The following is a 19,352-nucleotide window of genomic DNA, read 5'->3' as shown; positions in this document are numbered from 1 at the left end:
GTGTTTCCTGCCGTGTTTGAAGCATGTTTTTTGATACTGTTGCCCACTGTCGCATTCTTTTTGCTATAAGACTATTAAAGTATGATTTCCAAGCAAGGGTGGTGCAGGCTGATGAGAATTTGGGCAGTTAAGGAGGAGTGCTGTCACTTGTCACAAAAATTGTGGGAATGCTTCTGACATTTAATGGTTGGGAATCAGGGATGCTGGGTGTCCTACGTGGGACGATCTCAGACTACAGAAAATTGTTCTGAGTACCATGTAGCTTTGAATATCTGCTTGGTTAAACTCTCTTCAAAGATAAAGCAATAATACTTCAGTCTATAATATTGCTGACAGTTGTTTTGCAAGATGTTATGTGAACAGTTTGATACTTAGGGGAAGTAGAGTGAAGAAGTTCGCTCAAAATTGTACTTACTTCACACATTCTTTCCACTTGCTGATTTATAGCATTTCTAACTAGATAATCTAGTTGAAAAGTTTTCAGTTCAGCAATGCAGTTTCCTGGAAGCTCTGATTGCAGATATGTGATAGAGAGTATTTAAGACTGTTTTAAAAACAAACTAAATTTAAAATTAATGGATCTAAATGAATTGTTTTATTAGTTGATAAGGCATGTTTAAAGATATTTCATGATTGCCATCCTAAATGTTAAAGTTTTGTTTTTAGAATGAGAAATACGTTGTTAAACATGTATTTTAAAATTCTTGATTGTTAAGTTGTATGTTGTGTTGTGCCAGTGTTACTTTGGTCCCACCTCCGATAAGCAGTCTATCCAACTTTCATGTAACTTTTTCTAGCTCTTCACTTACACCGCTGGTGGTTCTATACTTTAGAGGCGTATGGTCTGTTGCAGAACCTTTAACTACTGGAGACTTAATAACTTAAGAGGGTGTAGGTTTTCTGGGGTAGGTTGTAACTGCAGTGTAACAGCCTTAGCATAGGTATTAATAATTATTTTGACACTACACTTAAAAATAAAACCCAGGTCAGTTGCACTAATACCACATTTCATAGTTTTCTCCTTCTAACAGTATATAATTTATCTTGACATTTCAGTCATTATTTCATTAAAGCTTATTTCTGTCTTTCTCGTCACCTTCAATTTAATTTTTGTCTATAATCACTTATCTCAGTACTAATTTTTATTCTAGGGTTCTCCTATACCTCTCCTCTTTTCTTTTTTTGTACTTTTTATAGAGAATAACGTCATCTTTTTCCTTTTTGATTCAAACTTATTATATATAGGTACAAATATGTGACTACTTTATTCCCTTTTGAATAGTTATGCCTAAGCATTTGTTGTGGTTAGGAATTAGAACTGATTTTTTGAAAAATATTCTGTATGTAGTTAGATTTTATTAACTCTGAGTTTCAGTTCAGGATAGTTCAGGGAAGGAAAGGGGCACTGGACGTGGGGCTGAGATCCGTTGTTGGGAAATGTGCACTTATTCTTTACAGTTCTTCTAACTCTTGAGCTTAAACGATACTTCCAGACTGGATTGGAGCTTCTTATATGGATGAAAAAAATGTCAAAGCCAACAATTCACAGAAAAATATTTTAGCAAAAACACTTGTCTAGTTAGGAATATAGGGGCTTACTTTGATTTCTTTGATAATTTGTAAGTGAAAAGTAGCTGCATATAAAATATGCATAATAATGGGATTGAAAAATGAGATACTGTCTACAAGGCACCCAAATAGAATGAGCTTACTTTTTCACTTAAAATCTGAAAAATAACTAATGATAACCAACCAATTATGGGGGAGTGGTGTGACTTTGAAATAGATAACTGATGTAATCATTGACAGACATTTTGAGCAGTTGCTAATATCTCAAAATCATTTCCTTGCTTAATAGAAACTATACACTCCTTTTGTTGGCTTTTTAAGTGAAACCAAATTATAAAATAATACAGTTAAACCATATCTCAGGTGAAAATGTGTGTGTACCTGTGTTTTTGTTTAGATAAATGATTTTACTTATCTTCAAAGTGACAACTGTTTATAGTGCATATAAGCATAACTTGAGAGATAAATGTGTAACAGTTTGGCAGTCACTTGATACTGGTTTAATGTAAAGACTGTTAACCTGCAAGCTAAATCATTGTCATGGGAATTCCCTTCAATCTCTGTGGCATCTTTGGTCAAGGAATACTTGCTGCTTTTAATTTTTTAAAATTGAAGTGTAGTAGGTATATAGTACCAAGGGAACTTTCATGCAAGATGGGCTCAGTAAAGGACAGAGTGGTATGGACCTAACGGAAGCAGAAGGGATTAAGAAGAGGTGGCAAGAATACACAGAAGAACTATACATAAAAAATCTTAATGACCTGGATAACCACAATGCTGTGATCACTCATCTAGAGCCAGACATCCTGGAGTGTGACATCAAGTGGACCTTAGGAAGCATCACTATGAACAAACCTAGTGGACGTGGTGAAATTCCAGCTGAGCTAGTTCACATCCTGAAAGATGATGCTGTGAAAGTGCTGCGCTCAATAATGCCAGCAAATATGGGAAACTCAGCAGTGGCCACTGGACTGGAAAAGGCCAGTTTTCATTCCAGTCGTGAAGAAAGGCAGTTCAAAGAATGTTGAAACTACTGCACAGTTGCACTCATTTCACACGCTAGCAAAGTAATGCTCAAAATCCTTCAAGCTAGGCTTCAACAGTACGTGAACCGAGAAATTCCAGATGTACAAGCTGAATTTAGAAGAGGCAGAAGAACCAGAGAGCATTGCCAACGTTCTTTGGATAATAGAAAAAGCAAGAGAATTCCAGACAAACATCTACTTCTGCTTCATTGACTACACTAAAGTTTTTGCCTGTGGCGATCACAACAAACTGTGGAAAATTCTTGAAGAGATGGCAATAGCAGACCACCTTACCTGCCTCCTGAGAAATCCGTATACAGGTCAGGAAGCAACAGTTAGAACTGGACATGGAACAACAGACTGGTTCCAAATTGGGAAAGGAGTATGTCAAGGCTGTATATTGTCACCCTGCTTATTTAACTTCTATGCAGAGTACATCATGTGAAATGCCAGGCTGGATGAAGCACAAGCTGGAATCAAGATTGCTGGGAAAAATATCAGTAAACTTAGATATGCAGATGACACCACCCTTATGGCAGAAGGCAAATAGAAACTAAAGAGCCTCTTGAAGGTGAAAGAGGAGAGTGAAAAAAGTTGGCTTAAAACTCAGCATTCAAAAAACTAAGATCATGGCATCTGGTCTCATCACTTTATGGCAAACAGAAGCGGCAAAAATGGAAGCAGTGACAGACTTTATTTTTCTGGGCTCCAAAATCACTGCAGATGGTGACTGCAGCCACAAAACTAAAAGACGCTTGCTCCTTGGAAGAAAAGCTATGACCAACTTAGACAGCATATTAAAAAGCAGAGACATTACTTTGCGGAAGAAACATCTGTATAGTCATATCCAATAGGCATGTATGGGTGTGAGAGTTGGACCATAAAGAAAGCTGAACACCAAAGAATTGATGCTTTTGAAGTGTGGTGTTGGAGAAGATTCTGGGGAGTCCCTTGGACTGCAAGGAGATCCAACCAGTCCATCCTAAAGGAGATCAGTCCTGAATATTCATTGGAAGGACTGATGCTAAAGCTGAAGCTGCAATACTTTGGCCACCTGATGCAAAGAGCTGACTCATTTGAAAAGACCCTGATGCTGGGAAAGATCGAAGGTAGGAGGAGAAGGGGATGACAGAGGATGAGCTAGTTGGATGGCATTACCGACTCCATGGACATGAGGTTGAATAAATTCCGGGAGTTGGTGATGGACAGGGAGGCCTGGTGTGCTGCAGTCCATGCGGTTGCAAAGAATCGGACATGACTGAGTGACTGAACTGAAATGATTTTCACCCCCTTCCCCCTCCCCCATTTTTTAAAGTTGATTTTCTTTTTCCATTTCTTGTATTTGGAGATTCAGCTCCAGGGTAGTAGATGTGGGGTATGTGGGGTTGAATGTTCCTGAGCTGTGGGCAAAAGGGTTCACCTTTTCCTCAGTATCTTTTGTAAGTTCTCTTATGAGGTACTTCCTTTGAAAAGTTACTGATTTTCCAAAAATAAGTTATCTTTTGTGTGTGGGGAGGAAGAAGAAAATAAGCCCATGTGGTTAATCTTTGTTAAGTCAATCTTTCTATGTGCTGTTCACTCCTTACCTCTTTCGTGGCTAACTCAGCCTGCAATACACAGCTCTTGAAAACTTCCCCTTATTTCTCAGTGTTGTCTCCTCACCTGCAAACCTTTGGAAAACACTTATTATACCATACTGTAATAATTAGTTCATTGCTTACCATTGTAATAAAAACAGGAATTGTGCTATTTTTACCAGTGCTTGTGTGCAAAGCATTGTGTTCCTTGAATGAAAACATAAAATACAGAAATGAAATTGATGATAGGAGAAGGCAATGGCACCCCACTCCAGCACTCTTGCCTGGAAAATCCCATGGACGGAGGAGCCTGGTAGGCTGCAGTCCATGGGGTCGCTAAGAGTCGGACAAGACTCAGCAACTTCACTTTCACTTTTCACTTTCATGCATTGGAGAAGGAAATGGCAACCCACTCCAGTGTTCTTGCCTGGAGAATCCCAGGGACAGGGGAGCCTCGTGGGCTGCCGTCTATGGGGTTGCACAGAGTCGGACATGACTGAAGCGACTTAGCAGTAGCAGCAGCAACAGTACCATTTTTTCAGAAGATATATTGAAAATAAAACTTAATGGAAATTTACCTTTTTAAATGTAAAATATTAGTATTGTTAGTTTCCTAGAGTAATCAAAAATGTCTTTATACTGAAGCTAAATTAGCGTCGTCATGAGAATTTTTATTTCTTTATGCATTTAATTAAAAATTAAGCTTTAAGATACTAAAAAAATGGATGACTAGTGGATAGTTTTATGTATTAAGGGTAATATGACAGAATCATAGAAATGAGATGAGAATGGAGAAAAAAGTTTTGCCATCTTTGGTTAGCAAAGCATTCTAGTAATTCCAAGTGAAAATTCTAAGAAAATAGGATGTACTTGTTTTGTGAAAACCTGCCATATCCACAGATAAAAGGAAAACATCTGAATTAACACGCGATTTCGTCAAGAAACTCTGTCACTGTCTTGGGGTTGAGTTTTACTAGCAGAATTATCTGTTGTCTCTTTCTGGGAAGTTTTCCTTCAATCATATTGTTTTGTTTTATTTATTTCAGTTTTAATGGTAGAGAATGAAATTGTTGAGATAAGTCCATCAGCAAGTATGTACTGAGCATGTGTGATTGGCATGAAGGGAAGCTGAGAAGGTGTCGCTTCTGAGGGAAGATGTGTGCATGGCAGGCGCAGCCAGGACAGAGCTCAGTAGGAGGCAGCCTTGTCTCAGCACTGCCTGTAATTAATGGCCAGTGAATGGCCCAGATGGAGTTTATTTTACAATAATAATTTAGCCATCGTTAGTAGAATATTCACATACTCTTAAGTTGTATCTTAGTCATGATGATATAAATCAATAAGGATCAATAACTTGAAGTTACTTAACAGTGTCCTAAATTTTATTTTTAATATTTCTTTCTCATTTTAGCCCATTTACCCCATATATTTTTAGGGCCTAGTCATTTTTATCCTTGAGTTCACTTGCTAATTAGAAGTATTTAAAAAATGTAGAGGTACTTTGGGGATATTGTATTTTTTACCTACCAACTTAAATACATACTATTACGTTTCATAAAAATCATTTAAGTTTCAAATATGAGGGATTTTGCACCAAAAACGTTGGTGGCAAATTTTGTTGTACAGTAGTGTTTTAATCCATAAATCATGGTTTAATTCTGTTTTATGTCCATGAATTTTTAATTAATTCAACATTAATATATTTTCAGGAGTAGTCTCAGGATAAAGTTAGAGTATATTTTTTTATTCAAATGAATTTATTTTCTTCTGTCTTGATACCTTGTAATTTATTTGGAGTTTTGTTAAAATATGTTTAGAGTGTTTGAAGTTCATACTTCAACCATTTCTGTCATTTAATCCCTCACACTTCCTCTATCTCTGTTTATTTTGTCTGAATCCCACTGAACCTAGTACACAAACAAAACTTTATGGAAAAGCCCAAGTGAGGTACAGGAAAGTCTTATGGAGAGAAAATGTAACTGTGTTATTGCATAAACTTTTAAAATGTTGTCTAGCAAACTAGAACTGCTTAACAGATGTGACTGCTTCATTGTTTCAAATTTATGCCAATCAGAGTTGATAGGATTTGATCACACTCTAGTAGATTTATGAGATAAATTACAATATTGCATGACACGCTTCAAATAGAAAACATCAATATAAGTTGAATATGAGTTCTTGTTTAAGATAACAAGCCAGTAATTCTTTAAATCAGATGGTTGCTTCTTTGAGAGAATATTGATCAGTTTTTGTGAAAATTAGCAGTATCTTTAATGTTTCCTTCATGGTGACATAAAGTGTATTAAACTTTTGTTTTCTTGTACAAGTATAATTGTAAATAGGAGGCAGCTTGTTTCTATTTAGCTGTAGATGACCTGTGAAGAAATGAGGCTGAACTGAAATTCGACTGCAAGTAATTTTCATACAAGTTAGAAAGCTTGTCACTGTGGTTCTGATTTCTTTAGAGTAAAATTTTATTAGATACATATAAAGACTTAAACTAGGAATATGTATGTATATTTAAGTAGAAGCTTAATACCCTCTATAAACAAAGAAAATGAGAAGGAACATACTAATGAAGTGATGGATTCCCACTGGGGAGTTAGAACAGAAGAGTCGAGTCAGGCGCTGCAGCCTGTTTGCTCTACGACAAATGATGGAACCGGTATTCAAAGCCCCCCAGGAAGAGTGTTTTAACTTATTTAGGAACTATCCGTGGTGAATTCTTTCAGTCTAATTTTGAAATAAAACCATGGAGTCTCCTGAGAACTAATGATCTGAAATTGGTACTAAGCCAAATCACTTGTCAAAAGAGGATAGAAGTTCTAGTGTTTTAGATTGGAATTTAAAAATTTTTGAATATGAAGACCAACCAAAGCCATTGTTTTTAAAAAGTTAGATAGACCGTTATGTTTCAGGTAAACATTGTAAAATTCTCTTAATTTTTTCGGAAACAAATTATGTACATTATGTCTTACATTTAAAATATTTAAGAAATCATTTAAATATTCACAGAAATACAGAGGATAAATAGAACTGGCAACCTTGTGTTGATATTTACCATGCAGAATTCATATGCTAATATTTACTGTATATATTTGTAAAAAGCATTTTAAAGTTCTTCCTTTCCCAGAGATAACCACCGTCCTGGAATTGGTTTATATCTTTCCTGTCCATGCTTTTAGGCTAGCATTCATGTGTTCATTAAGTGTTCTTACTAAACTGAAATGTTCTATTAGTCTTTATGCAGTTTGCCTTTTAATCTTTTTTTACCCAACATTGTTTCTGAGCTGTTCTTTGCCTTTGAAACATCTAGTTTATTGATTTTAATTGCTCTTTAATATTCCATGGTAGCACAACATCAGTACCACAGTTTGGGTCTCTCTTTCTCTTTGGATGGGCGTTTTTAAGCGTCAGGAGACTTTCAGCAGATACCCCGCTGCCCTGCAGGCCTCTGGGTCTGCAGCACATCGGACAAGCTGCCGTCAGCTCTTATGCCACAGTGTCCATGTGCTGGCATTAGGCAGCATCCTCGGCCGTTCGGTGCCAGTAGACTGTGCCCTGCTCTATCTTTTCTTGCTGAAGTTCCTCTGACATTTAAAATCGATAGCACAGAAGCCTGCCGACCACCTTGTCCTACTGCTCTTTTTAAAGAATGTCCTCCTATCCTCCCTTACCCCTATGAGAAAACATTGTATCCTTTTGATATTTGTTTTAAAAAGATGCCTTTTGTTTTATTTTCCAGGTTTAATGTTTTTATTTTATTGTAACCTGCGGGAGGCTAGGACCTCTGCCATCTGAGGGTTTATTTTGCCATAGCAACAAGTGCACTGGTCTGTGTGTAAATACGATGTGGTTTGACTTGATGTAAACAATATGCTTTTGTGCCCAGGTCATTATATAATTATTTCAGTTAATGACAGTAAAGTATTGAGTCTTGATAATGATACACTCTTGTTTGTGAACATTTTTGAGTTTTTAAGAAATTATTTGAAAATTTTATCTAAATTCCATTCTTTTTTCACATTTATAATTTTCATTAGTTGGACTTATTTTAATGCATTTCATATTTTGGTGGAAGTCATATATTCAGACATATACAAAGCCTTGTATTACACATTAAAATTTGAATTGTGGTTCTCTCTCAAACTACTGAAGAGAAAGCTAATACTCTGTGAAATTCCTTGTGCGTCCACCAGCTTGATGTGCTTCATAGAATGCCAGATATTAGAATATTAATATTATTAACCCTTTCACTGAGAGTACTTCTTGGAATAAAAAAAGATTAGTTCCATATCACTTCTTGCCTATCAGTTTCAGAAAGCTGAAAAATGTTTATGCTATGCGATAAACAGATGCTGCTCTAACAATGTAATACATTATGTACCAAAAATGATCTCTCTTTTAATCATAGATACTGATTTAATGAGACTAGACTAGCGTACATCAAAAGTGGATTTAAGATGTAATTTTTTTTTTGTTTTCTGTGTTTTTTCTACATAATTAATAGACATACCTTTTACCGTCATTGTCAAAATTTTTGGAGTATTTATTTCTTTGATTTTTGCCTGTGTTTTCTTTTTTGAATTTCAAGGGGTATGTAGTTGTCTCATAAACTCATTCAAGATAGCTACTAAAATATTTTAAAGAAGCTGCCCTGTATTAAGTCCATTTTGCATGAAAAAAAATCCGGTGTGTTCATGTTTTAAAGTTTCAACCTTTTTTGAGGGAGAACTGTGTATTTTCTGTAACTTAGGGGTGTTTTAGGGAAAGCAGTCATTAGCGAGTGGTCTGTGCTCGTGGTTGACAGTCTCCAGCGGCAGTGTGCTTAGGTGCTGCCTAGGTCTGCTGTCCAGCGTCCCTGGAGCCGCCCTCAGCGGGAAGAGCTCTCTCCCGGGCTCTGCCTTCCTTTCCTCTTCTCTTGCCTTTATTCCCTCCAACTCCCCGGCAGTTAGTTGCTGCCTTTGAGCCCTGAGATTCTTCTTCACTGGACTGTACATTTTGACTGACAAATCTGCCTTTTCATACGGTCAGATAGTTCTGTATTTGGAAAAATATTCCTATTGTATGTTTTATTCCACTGAACCCAGCAGAGTTAAATGCAGTTTGGATGCATAGGGAAGAATTAATGATTGGAAGATACAGAGTTGGTAAATTATTTATTCTGGCCCCGAGGAAGCTGAAGAGCTGAGTGAAAGACTAATAAATCATTTGTGGTAGTGCTGCTTGTCACTTCCAATTATTTTAGACGGTTTTGTGATAAACGGCAGCACCTGCTAGATGTGTGCACACCCTCCCTGGATGCTGGTGCTGCGGTTTGTTTAGGCCATGGTCAGAGGCAAGTTTGTGCCAAGTTTATTCAGTTTGGAAAGGAAATGACTCTTTTTTTTTAATTTAATTTTATTTTTTAACTTTACAATATTGTATTGGTTTTGCCATATATCAGCATGAATCTGCCACAGGTATACACGTGTTCCTCATCCTGAACCCTCCTCCTTCCTCCCTCCCTGTACCATCCCTCTGGGTCATCCCAAAGTATATATATGGAATTTAGAAATGACTCTTTTTAAAGTCAGTTTTGTTGCCCTTTTTAATTGTTTCCAATGCTACAGAACGATTCCTGTGACGTGGCAGGGAAACTGGAACTTAATGTACCACTTTAGCCAGGGATACTGTCTTTATTTTTTGTTAAATATTTGAAGAATTGAGCTTCTTTATTATTCTCAGACTTAAAAAAACAACAACAAAGAAAACTACTTTTACTGAGATGATTAGCATGCTAAAGATGAAATCATCATTCTGATACAATACCTTTTAACAGAGAACCACTCTTGCCATTTGACCGGCCCCGTTTCATCACTGTTTGTTTTCAGTGGCCTGGGTTTTGAAACGCACCCCTGAAAGGTTGTGAGAGTCCTCCTTGCACTGTCCCCTGCAAGCTGCTGAGGCCCTTGAAGCCGTAGAGAGACCTAGCAAGAAAGCTTCATCTAGACTGGTCTGGTTCTAACAGCATAAAATAGGGCTGCTGTAAGAAAACTCCTTCAGAAATAAATTATACGCATCATATAATGGGCATGCTTCATGCTTAGAATTATGGTCAATTCTTTTATTTCCATCAGAGTTTAATAATTATGTTCAAACCCAGAACATGAAATTTGTTTATAAAATACATCAGAGTCACTTTGTTTTCACTCAGATTTTCAGCTTTAACATAAAAATACAGGATTTTTGAGGGGATCCTTAAGATTGTATACAAAGAAAGAATTTTGATAAGTTGTATTTATTCAGTCACCTTTTTACTCACTTAATTGTCTTCACAGACATTTATTAAGCCCATGTGTGCCTGTTCTCTGAGAGCAACTGCTACTGTTAGGTTACAACTAATTCTTTTCTAGAGCTTATTAGTATGTGCCATATACCATTTTAAGCATTTTACAGGTACTTTAATACAACAACCTTGTGACGGTAAATAACTCTTCTTTCACTTATTTTGAGCTTCCCTGCAGCTCAGATGGTAAAGAATCAGCCTGCAATGCCGGAGACCTGGGTTTGATCCCTGGATTGGGAAGATCCCCTGGAGAAGGGAAAGGCTGCCCACTCCAGTATTCTGGCCTGGAGAATTCCATGGACTGTGTACAATCCATGGGGTCTCAAAGAGTTGGACATGACTGAGTGACTTTCACTTTCACTTTATGCTTGTTTTACAAAGGATCCTATAGAATGCTAAGGAAATAGTGATTTCCCTTTTTCTTTAGAGTCTATAGAATCTAGGGAGGTAGTGTTTATGTCACATCTTAAGTAGGTTTAGAATTTCAGTCCAGATAGTGCAATGAAAGTGAAAATGAAAGCCACTTAGTCGTGTCCCATGGACCCATCGACCATGGACCATACAGTCCATGGAATATTCCAGGCCAGAACACTGGAGTGGGTAGCCTTTCTCTTCTCCAGGGGATCTTCCCAACCCAGGGATTGAACCCAGATCTCTCACATTGCAGGCAGAGTCTTTACCAGCTGAGCCACCAGGGAAGCCCAAGAATACTGAAGTGGGTAGCCTATCCCTTCTCCGGGGATCTTCCCAACTCAGGGATCAAACCCAGGTCTTTCACATTGCAGGCAGATTCTTTATCAGTTGAGCCACTAGGGAAGATGGTGGTGGTTTAGTCACTTGAGTCGTGTCCGACTCTTGCGACCCCATAGACTGTAGCCCTCCAGGCTCCTCTGTCCATGGGATTTTCTAGGCAAGAATCCTGGAGTGGATTGCCATTTCCTTCTCCAGGGGATCTCCCCGACACTATCTATCATTTATTGAACATTTAGTTTCTGCTCCAGTACCCTTGCCTGGCAAATCCCATGGACGGAGGAGCCTGGTAGGCTGCAGTCCATGGGGTCGCTAGGAGTCGGACACAACTGAGCGACTTCACTTTCACTTTTCACTTTCATGCACTGGAGAAGGAAATGGCAACCTACTCCGGTGTTCTTGCCTGGAGAATCCCAGGGACGGGGGAGCCTGGTGGGCTGCCGTCGATGGGATCGCACAGAGCCGGACACGACTGAAGCGACTTAGCAGCAGCAGCAGCAGCAGTTTTGTATTTGGTGTTCTATACGTTATTTCACTTTTTAACAAACCTTGGTAGTTAAACATTATTCTGTGCTTTGTTATGATGGAGAAGTTGAACCTTCAAGAGGTTAGTCCACTTGTGCTCAGTTAAGCAGCTTGGAGGTGGAGGAGCTGGGATTTGAATCAAGATCTGATTGCTTCCACACTCTATTTTTGGGTTATGAACACTACTTCCTGTAGTTCGTTGATGTGGCCTGTGAAAGACGGTTTGTAACATTTTCTTATCGACTTTAGTCAAATTCATTTTGACTAGGAGGTTTTCCTTCTAACGTCATTCAGTTGAAAACTGTTAAGAGTCTTTGAAAGAGTATTAACAGGAGAGTATTATTAGTTTCATCTTGTAGGGAGATTAACAGACTAGATGTAACATACTTGTGTATTATTTCAGTTATCCTGTATATATCATCATGCTTCACAAGTGAATTTTAGTTGGACTTGAATTTCAGGCTACCATGAGCTGCTACTAATTTAAATACAGTTTATAGCATAGAGCATAAAATCCAGGAATAAAAAAGTCAAACTAGAATCTTGAAAAGCTAAGCTGGTATTAAAATATGTAAATGTTTATTGAAACTCTCTTCATGTTGTGCCTCTGGAAGCGAATCCCTACTCATACGCATTTCTTTTCCTATGCTGTGAGTCATGTGGAGGTTTAAGATACGTGTAGTTTTTCACTGAAATGCCTTTATGAGATAACAGGTAGATTAAAATAATATGTGGAATGTTGTGACTTTTTATACAACTCAGTGCAGTTTGTCAAAGTCCTTTATTTATACGGAGTATTACTCGAGTGGCACAGTTTCAGTGAGTGGGAGACTGAAATAAAAGTCGGTGGTTTGTTAAATTTCATTAAATATTTTTGTGTTACTTAAAATATAAATAAAATATCTCTGGAGACAACTTAGTGTCACTTAGTAATTGTTTTAAAAAGAAACTCAGACTAATCAGTTATTAGAGGGTCATCCTCAAACCTAGATTAAAGACAACCTAATAATTATTATTTGCACATTCACCATTTCAAAATAATTTTTCTTAATGGATTTTCAAAAGTGCCTTATAAGGAAAAACATTACTTCCAAATCAATAGCTCTTTCAAAAAGAAGGGCTTAATAAATTTAGGTATCTTTAATGTGTCCTTTAGATCCTTTATATATTACTTAATATAAATAAAATACTTGTTACTTAATTTTTCTGTTATAAATTTAAGTGTTTTGACATAGTATTTCATTTAATAGTGTTCAGTTATTGTTCAGAATATGGTGTTAAACATATTACTGTTTCTTTTTTATCAGAAGGACAATATGTTACAGACAAATTGCAGAGAATTACAGAAAAATTGGAAAATAAAAAGCACACACGATCCCACCCCATAGAAACAACCAGCAAAACCTTTCCTTTTTTGAAGGAAGATTACAGAGCTAATAATTCTTCCTGGATCTGAAGATATACCTGTTCCCTTACGTCATAATTAATTAATGAAAATGCACTATGTTCAGATTTGTCAAGTAAACCTAATGTGAAGGGTAAATTTTGCTACATTGGTTTCTATGTACAATATTAAAATATAAAAACTGCAGAAGAAATACTAACTTATTGGAAGGTTTATAATTCAGAGTGGCATGGGAAATTGAAGTAGAAAAATCTTAGATATGTAGCTCTGGTATGGTAATCTTTAGATAATAGGTAATTTGTATTGCTCGAGGTGATTAGGTCTTTAGAAGTTAATGTTCTTGTCAGTAGGAAACTGAAATTTTGAAATGTAAATAATTGAACCAAGGTTATAAGACCGCAGTGTACCTCAGCTCATAACTAATTTGTGTGTAAATATTCTTTGAATGAATGTCTTACATGCAGGAAGTTGAAAATTTTGCCATGCATGTTTTAGGAAAGTTATTTCAGAAAAATTACCAGAAATTTATATATTAAAAAACAATGTTTGCATTTCTTCAAAATATTGATACTTGGAAGTGAAGAACTTAGAAGACATATGCACTTTTAAAATTCCACGGACAGAGGAACCTGACAGGCTACAGTCCACGGGGCCGTAGAGAGCTGGACACGACTGAATGACTAAGCATAAGCACAGTGTAAGTAAGGAGAGATGAAAGAGAATAGGTTCTAGTTAGCTTTGTTTCTAGCAGCGCTTTGACTGTATAATTGGAAGGTATCCTTAGATAAGCTTTATGGAAACTTTTCAAGTTGGAAGAAGATTTCAGCTGGAGGGTCTAAAGGGTCACTTGTAAAAAAAACAACAACTCTCTATATTAAAATAAAATGTGTCCAAGCTTTAAAGAAAAGATCTCAGAGTTTGCAGATGATCCTAAAATTGGAGCTAGAGGAAATAATGAGGAACAATGCAATCAGATTCAGAAAGATTTGGATTGTTTAGGTGATTGGGCCAGCAGATGGCAAGTGCAGTTCAGTGTAGACAAATGTAAAATAATTATCTTAGGAACAAAGAACCAATCATACAGCACACTGATCAGGAAAAAATTTGTGGGTTATTGTAGGAAAACCATTGAAACAGTTAACCCGGTGCACAGCTGCAGCAAAAAAGGCAAGCAAGAAACCAGATTAGCAGACGGGTAGAATATAAAGCAAGAGGCATCACTTCTAGTGCATTAAGAAACTTGCTAGACTCCGTCTAAATCACTCATCTTGTATTGGTTGATAGAATCACTTTAGAAAGGGTAAATTTTTCCCTTTGCCTTGAAAATAGATTGGGAATTATAACAAGCAAATCTAATAAAGAGATTTGAATGAATTTTTATGAACTTTCAATTGGTGAACTTCTGTAGATTAGAGCAAGATGCTATGTCAAAGTAAATGCACTTCAGGTGTGACCACTATCAGACCGTCATCTTAATAGAGGATATTGTGGCTTCAGCTGCCTGGGGCCTTACCTAACGCTCTTTCCAGTTTAGGTAGGAGGCTGCCTGTCACCTCCCTTGACTAAAGATGCTTAAAGGCTGCCACATGGTCCTGCTGCATGCTAGACAGCTGCACCTGGAAAGATCATGGGCATGAGATCTAAGGGCTGCTAATGAGGTGTTCCTCCCTGGCCTACTCTTGATGCAGTCACGCATGTTGTGGGCTTCCTTCCAGGCTGTAGGGCGGACTTTGTGATCTGCCTTCCTTGGTTCCCGTGTAAGTCTGATTCTCCAGCTATGGCTCAAGCTTTTGGGCCACCCAGTACCCAGCCAGTAAACTCCTTTTGACTTAGACTAACCAGAACGTGTCTGTTGTTCATAATCGGAGCTCTGATTGTACCTGATACAGTGTCCTGTTCTGGTACTTCAGCTTTGGCCATTGCATCTTTTGTTTTTGTTCCTCAGTGTGTTTGCTCTGTTTGAAGTGGTATCTTATTAGAAATCATTTTTTTCTGGATGAGCAGATCTCTCTTTCTCTCATAGTCTTTGTCAGTGTTTCACAGAAGCATGGAATTTGTACCAGCACCATCAGCATCTGTAATTCTCTTGAAAAATTTAGGCTTATTCATGCAAGCAAGTAGTGTCACTTGTAAAAATGGTGTTTGGTGGTCAACCTGATTGTAAGAAGAGTGGATATTTCTCCACGTTATATTTGCTGTATCTAAAAATCATTTATTTAGGAGGAGATGTAATGTATGATTTTCTTAATGTCACATAAGTAATAGGTGGTAGAGTGAAGAATAGGGTTCAAAGATTTTTGTTTTTATTTTATGTTTTATGTTATTATATGTTTTTTATTGACTAGCGGATATTTGTTATATATTTTGAAAAATAGCACTTGAAAATAAGAAATACGGATTATATTTTAAATTTGTGTTAAGTTCATGGGTAGTATTTAGAATTGATTTTTATCACAAGCTGTGTTTTAAATAGTGGTTAGATTTTCCATTTTCACATATGTCATATTGACTTGTTTTCAGCTAAATTATAGAAGTTCTGTATTTTTTTTTGAGAGGTGGCATGCAAAGCTGTTTCCTGGAAAATTTGAAATGGAACCTTCTCAATAGAAAGATGTCTTTGAGTCCATTACTCATACACCTGTGGATTGCCAGCATTCTTATGTGTCGTGGCCTGTCTTCCAGATTACCTATTCCTGATTCACATATGACACCTCCCCTTAACATCCTTAACCCATATTATTAGCTTATGAATGGTTTGAGGGGGGAAAGCTGTATGACAACTATTTCACATATCTTTATGAATATTTGATAGCCCTTTACTTTCTTACAGATTATTCTTTTATAAAAAGAATGCTTGCTTTTTGACATTTTGATTATTAGCATGTCTCAGTGAAGGAAAAATGATCATGTAACAGTGTTTAAGGAAATGTCTTTGGTCTTGTTGCCCAGGTGAGGACTGCCTATATATATATACATATACACACACACACACACATATATATATATGTATATATGTCTCCTCAATAGAGAACAGCAGTAGACTTGGAAAATGATCTTAAGAAGGTGAGTGTTAAGGGTAGTTGAGGTTTACATTCTAGTTTTTAAATTGCTTGAGACCTTTGTGAAATGGAGCAGTGCTTCAGATTGTTTTCACTGTATTGTGTGTATGTGTAGAAAGAGACGGTGGGCCGTGGGGCTGAGCTACACAGCAGATGCTTGTCCCCTGCAGTCGGTGGGCCAGACGGCTGAAGATGAATCTCCCTGTCTGCACGGAGGCATAAGGGTCCTTTGAGGAGTAAAACCGAGACCCAATACCCCAGCCTCCTCCCTCCTCTCAAGAGGAGTTGATTTCATCTTCCTTGTCTGCAGGCAGCTCCCTCTGTGAGCAGGCTCCAAGGCCAGCCCTTTCTGCTGTGACTTGGCCCTGAGCCTGGGGCTGCTGCTGATGCTGCCACTGCCTCACAAGGGGGCCTTGTGAAGGTCAGTTCCTGGATAGAAAGGCAGGCCTTTTCTGAGCCCTGCCTCCACTTTCACTTTCACGGAGTGCCCACAGGGTCGCCACAAGGTCTGTGGCTAATGCCGTCTCGGAACCCTACTGGTGGATGCTCGGGGCTGCTTTGTCCTTGCCAAAAACTTTTTTTTCCCCTTTAGGTCCTGCTAGTTTTGGAGTTCTTTTCAGAAGGCCAGTGGCTCTGGATGGCTCAGCTTTGCAGTCAGGTTTTCCTACATTTCCTTTTGGTTGTCTGCTTGCCTCTTTTTTCTTTTCCTTCCCTCCCTCTTTCCCTTCATTTCTTCTCTTTTTTCTTTGTGATGATTTTAGTTGTTTCTTCTGTAAAGAAAATGGTCGTGTTAGAAAACTCTGTGTGAAAATTATTTATTAGTAAAGAGGGATTAAATGTGTTAAAAATTTTTTTAAATATAAACATATGTTCTTATACATCTAGTACTTTTTTCATTTAACAGTATATTATGGGCAAGGAATGCAGATTTACATTATCTCTTTTAATAGTTGCATAGCATTCTATTCTATGGATATAGGATAGTTATTTAACCAGTTCTCACTGATGACTCAATGGGTCATTACAGTTTTTCATGATTAAATATAATACTACATTCAAAATACTTTTGATAATGTTTGTATTATTTCCATAGGACAAATTCTGGAAGTAGACTTACTGGATGCAAGGGTAATTACATTATGAAAATTTCTGAATCTTACTGCCACAGTCTACATGTTTCACTCCAGTCAGTGATTTTTGAGATTTTTTTTTTTTTTTAAACATCAACAGCAGGTATTAATATTTAGAAAGAAAACATCTTTGCTGATTTTTATACATAAAAAGTAGTATCTGCTCTAGTGTACAATTTTAATGCTACTGACCATTTGTATTTATTTTATAATTGTTTCCTTAATATTATTTGTCTGTTACTCAGGTGTTGCCCCTCATGTTTAAGCACTAAATTGCGTTTTAGGAAGATAGACCCTTTCCTGCGGTTGGTTGTGTTTTGGTTGCTGTGCCTCGTTTTTATTTTTGCTTGTCTTTCGCTGCTCCGTTGAGGGGCTGCTTTGTCTTTGCTTCTTTGTTTTTAGGCCATATAGACATTTTAATGTTTTGCTTAACAAATAACGTCTTTTTTTACATACATTTTTTTCACTTTTAGTGTTAAAATTTTTAATGTAAAATTCTAATCAATTTATGGGCTTCCCTGGCAACTCAAATGTAAAGAATCCACCTGTAATGCAGGAGACCAGGGTTTGATCTCTGGGTCGGGAAGATCCCCTGGAGAAGGAAAGGGCTCCCCACTCCAGTTTTCTTGCCTGGAGAATCCCATGGACGGAGGAGCCTGGTGGGCTACAGTCCATGGGGTTGCAGAGTTGGACACAACTGAGTGATTAACAGTTTTATAATCAATTTAGGATTTTTAAATGTTAATTTTTCAGTTTGAATTTTGTGTTTTGTATCTTATTGGTTTTGTAGACAGTGATGTGCACATACACTTACAGTCAGGAACGTAGAGAAGAGCTACCAGCTGACGTGACCTCCAACCTCTGCTGCTGTGTCTGTAAAATGAAGATATTGGTCTAGTACAGGGATGTTAATACAGTTATTTTGTTCATGAACCACAGTAAGAAAATGTAAATCATAGCTTAGTACTCACATACACAAAGTCATATACAGATGGGTTTGTGTGTGTATACTGCATATGCACACACTGCCACCTGTGTTCTCCTTTGTGTGTGGCATGCCATGTCCTGCATGCAATGCCTGGTTATTGGGGAAAATACCTGCCATGTGCAACTTACCAGGTTGCTTGCATTATGCATAAAAGTGGCGCACACAGTGTGTGAAACGCTGATGCAGTGAGCTGGACGCTGAGCTGCCTTCTAAGGCTACCAGATAGCAGATGCAAATACCTTGCCAGTGTAGCAGATCAGATGGCCTGGGTTGTATATCTAAAAGCATCCAAATTAAAACGAAACTTTCTAGGTCAACAAAGGTATCTTCGGTTGGGATTCAGCCTGCCAACTTGGGCCCCTGCCAAGTCCGCAAAGTCCGCCAAAGACGCAAAGTCCGAGTTCCTCACCCTATCAGTAGCTGTAAAGTGTTTTAAACGAACAAGGCATGCTCCCAGCAGTGGACCGTGGGTAATACTCTTGGGTACCACTGGTCTAGATGCTGACTTTGGGTTCTTCTTAGCGCTTACCTGCTCTAAACTTCTGGGCCTGTCTGGCAACTCCTGGACATGGAAATGAGATAAGATGGCCTCACTCAGTTTTTCTGATTTGATAAAAAATGATGGCCTGTAATAGGGTCTGGGAAAGAAGAATATGAGGAGAGTGTTCTAGATACCTGAAGTATGTTGCAAGCTGATTAAGGGGGGACGCAAATATTGTCCTTTCCATGTCAAGCAAAGGTGACAACAATACCCAGCAACTGTGTCCAAAGTCAAAAGCTGTTATTGGATAACCAGGAACAGTCAGGTAAGTTGAGTGTTACACTGAAAAATATAGCAACATTTAGATACTTACTGAATCTTGCATGTGGTGTGTGTGTGTAGATGGATGTATGTATGCATGCATACACACAAAATTATTTTGGGACCTGATTTTCTAGTTTGTGGGCAAGGTGTATACCTAGAAGAGAGCTTCTGTGAGGTACAACCATTAAGAC

General features: G+C 37.7%; 1 protein-coding gene across 11 annotated transcripts in view; it reads left to right on the top strand.

The window, feature by feature from the left end:
• Positions 1-19,352, top strand: part of TBC1D5 (TBC1 domain family member 5) — a 590,389-nt gene that overhangs the window by 75,189 nt on the left and 495,848 nt on the right. The window contains exon 1 of one of the 11 annotated variants that reach the window (XM_055570016.1): positions 13,001-14,936. The exons of the other annotated variants lie outside the window; for them this stretch is intronic. The gene's annotated coding sequence lies outside the window, so the exon portion shown is untranslated. Of the gene's footprint in view, positions 1-13,000; positions 14,937-19,352 lie in introns of those variants that run through there. 11 annotated transcript variants of the gene reach the window in all.

The sequence above is a fragment of the Bubalus kerabau genome, chromosome 2 (assembly GCF_029407905.1).
Source record: "Bubalus kerabau isolate K-KA32 ecotype Philippines breed swamp buffalo chromosome 2, PCC_UOA_SB_1v2, whole genome shotgun sequence".
NCBI lineage: Eukaryota > Metazoa > Chordata > Mammalia > Artiodactyla > Bovidae > Bubalus > Bubalus kerabau.
This window is presented reverse-complemented; position numbering and strand designations above follow the sequence as displayed.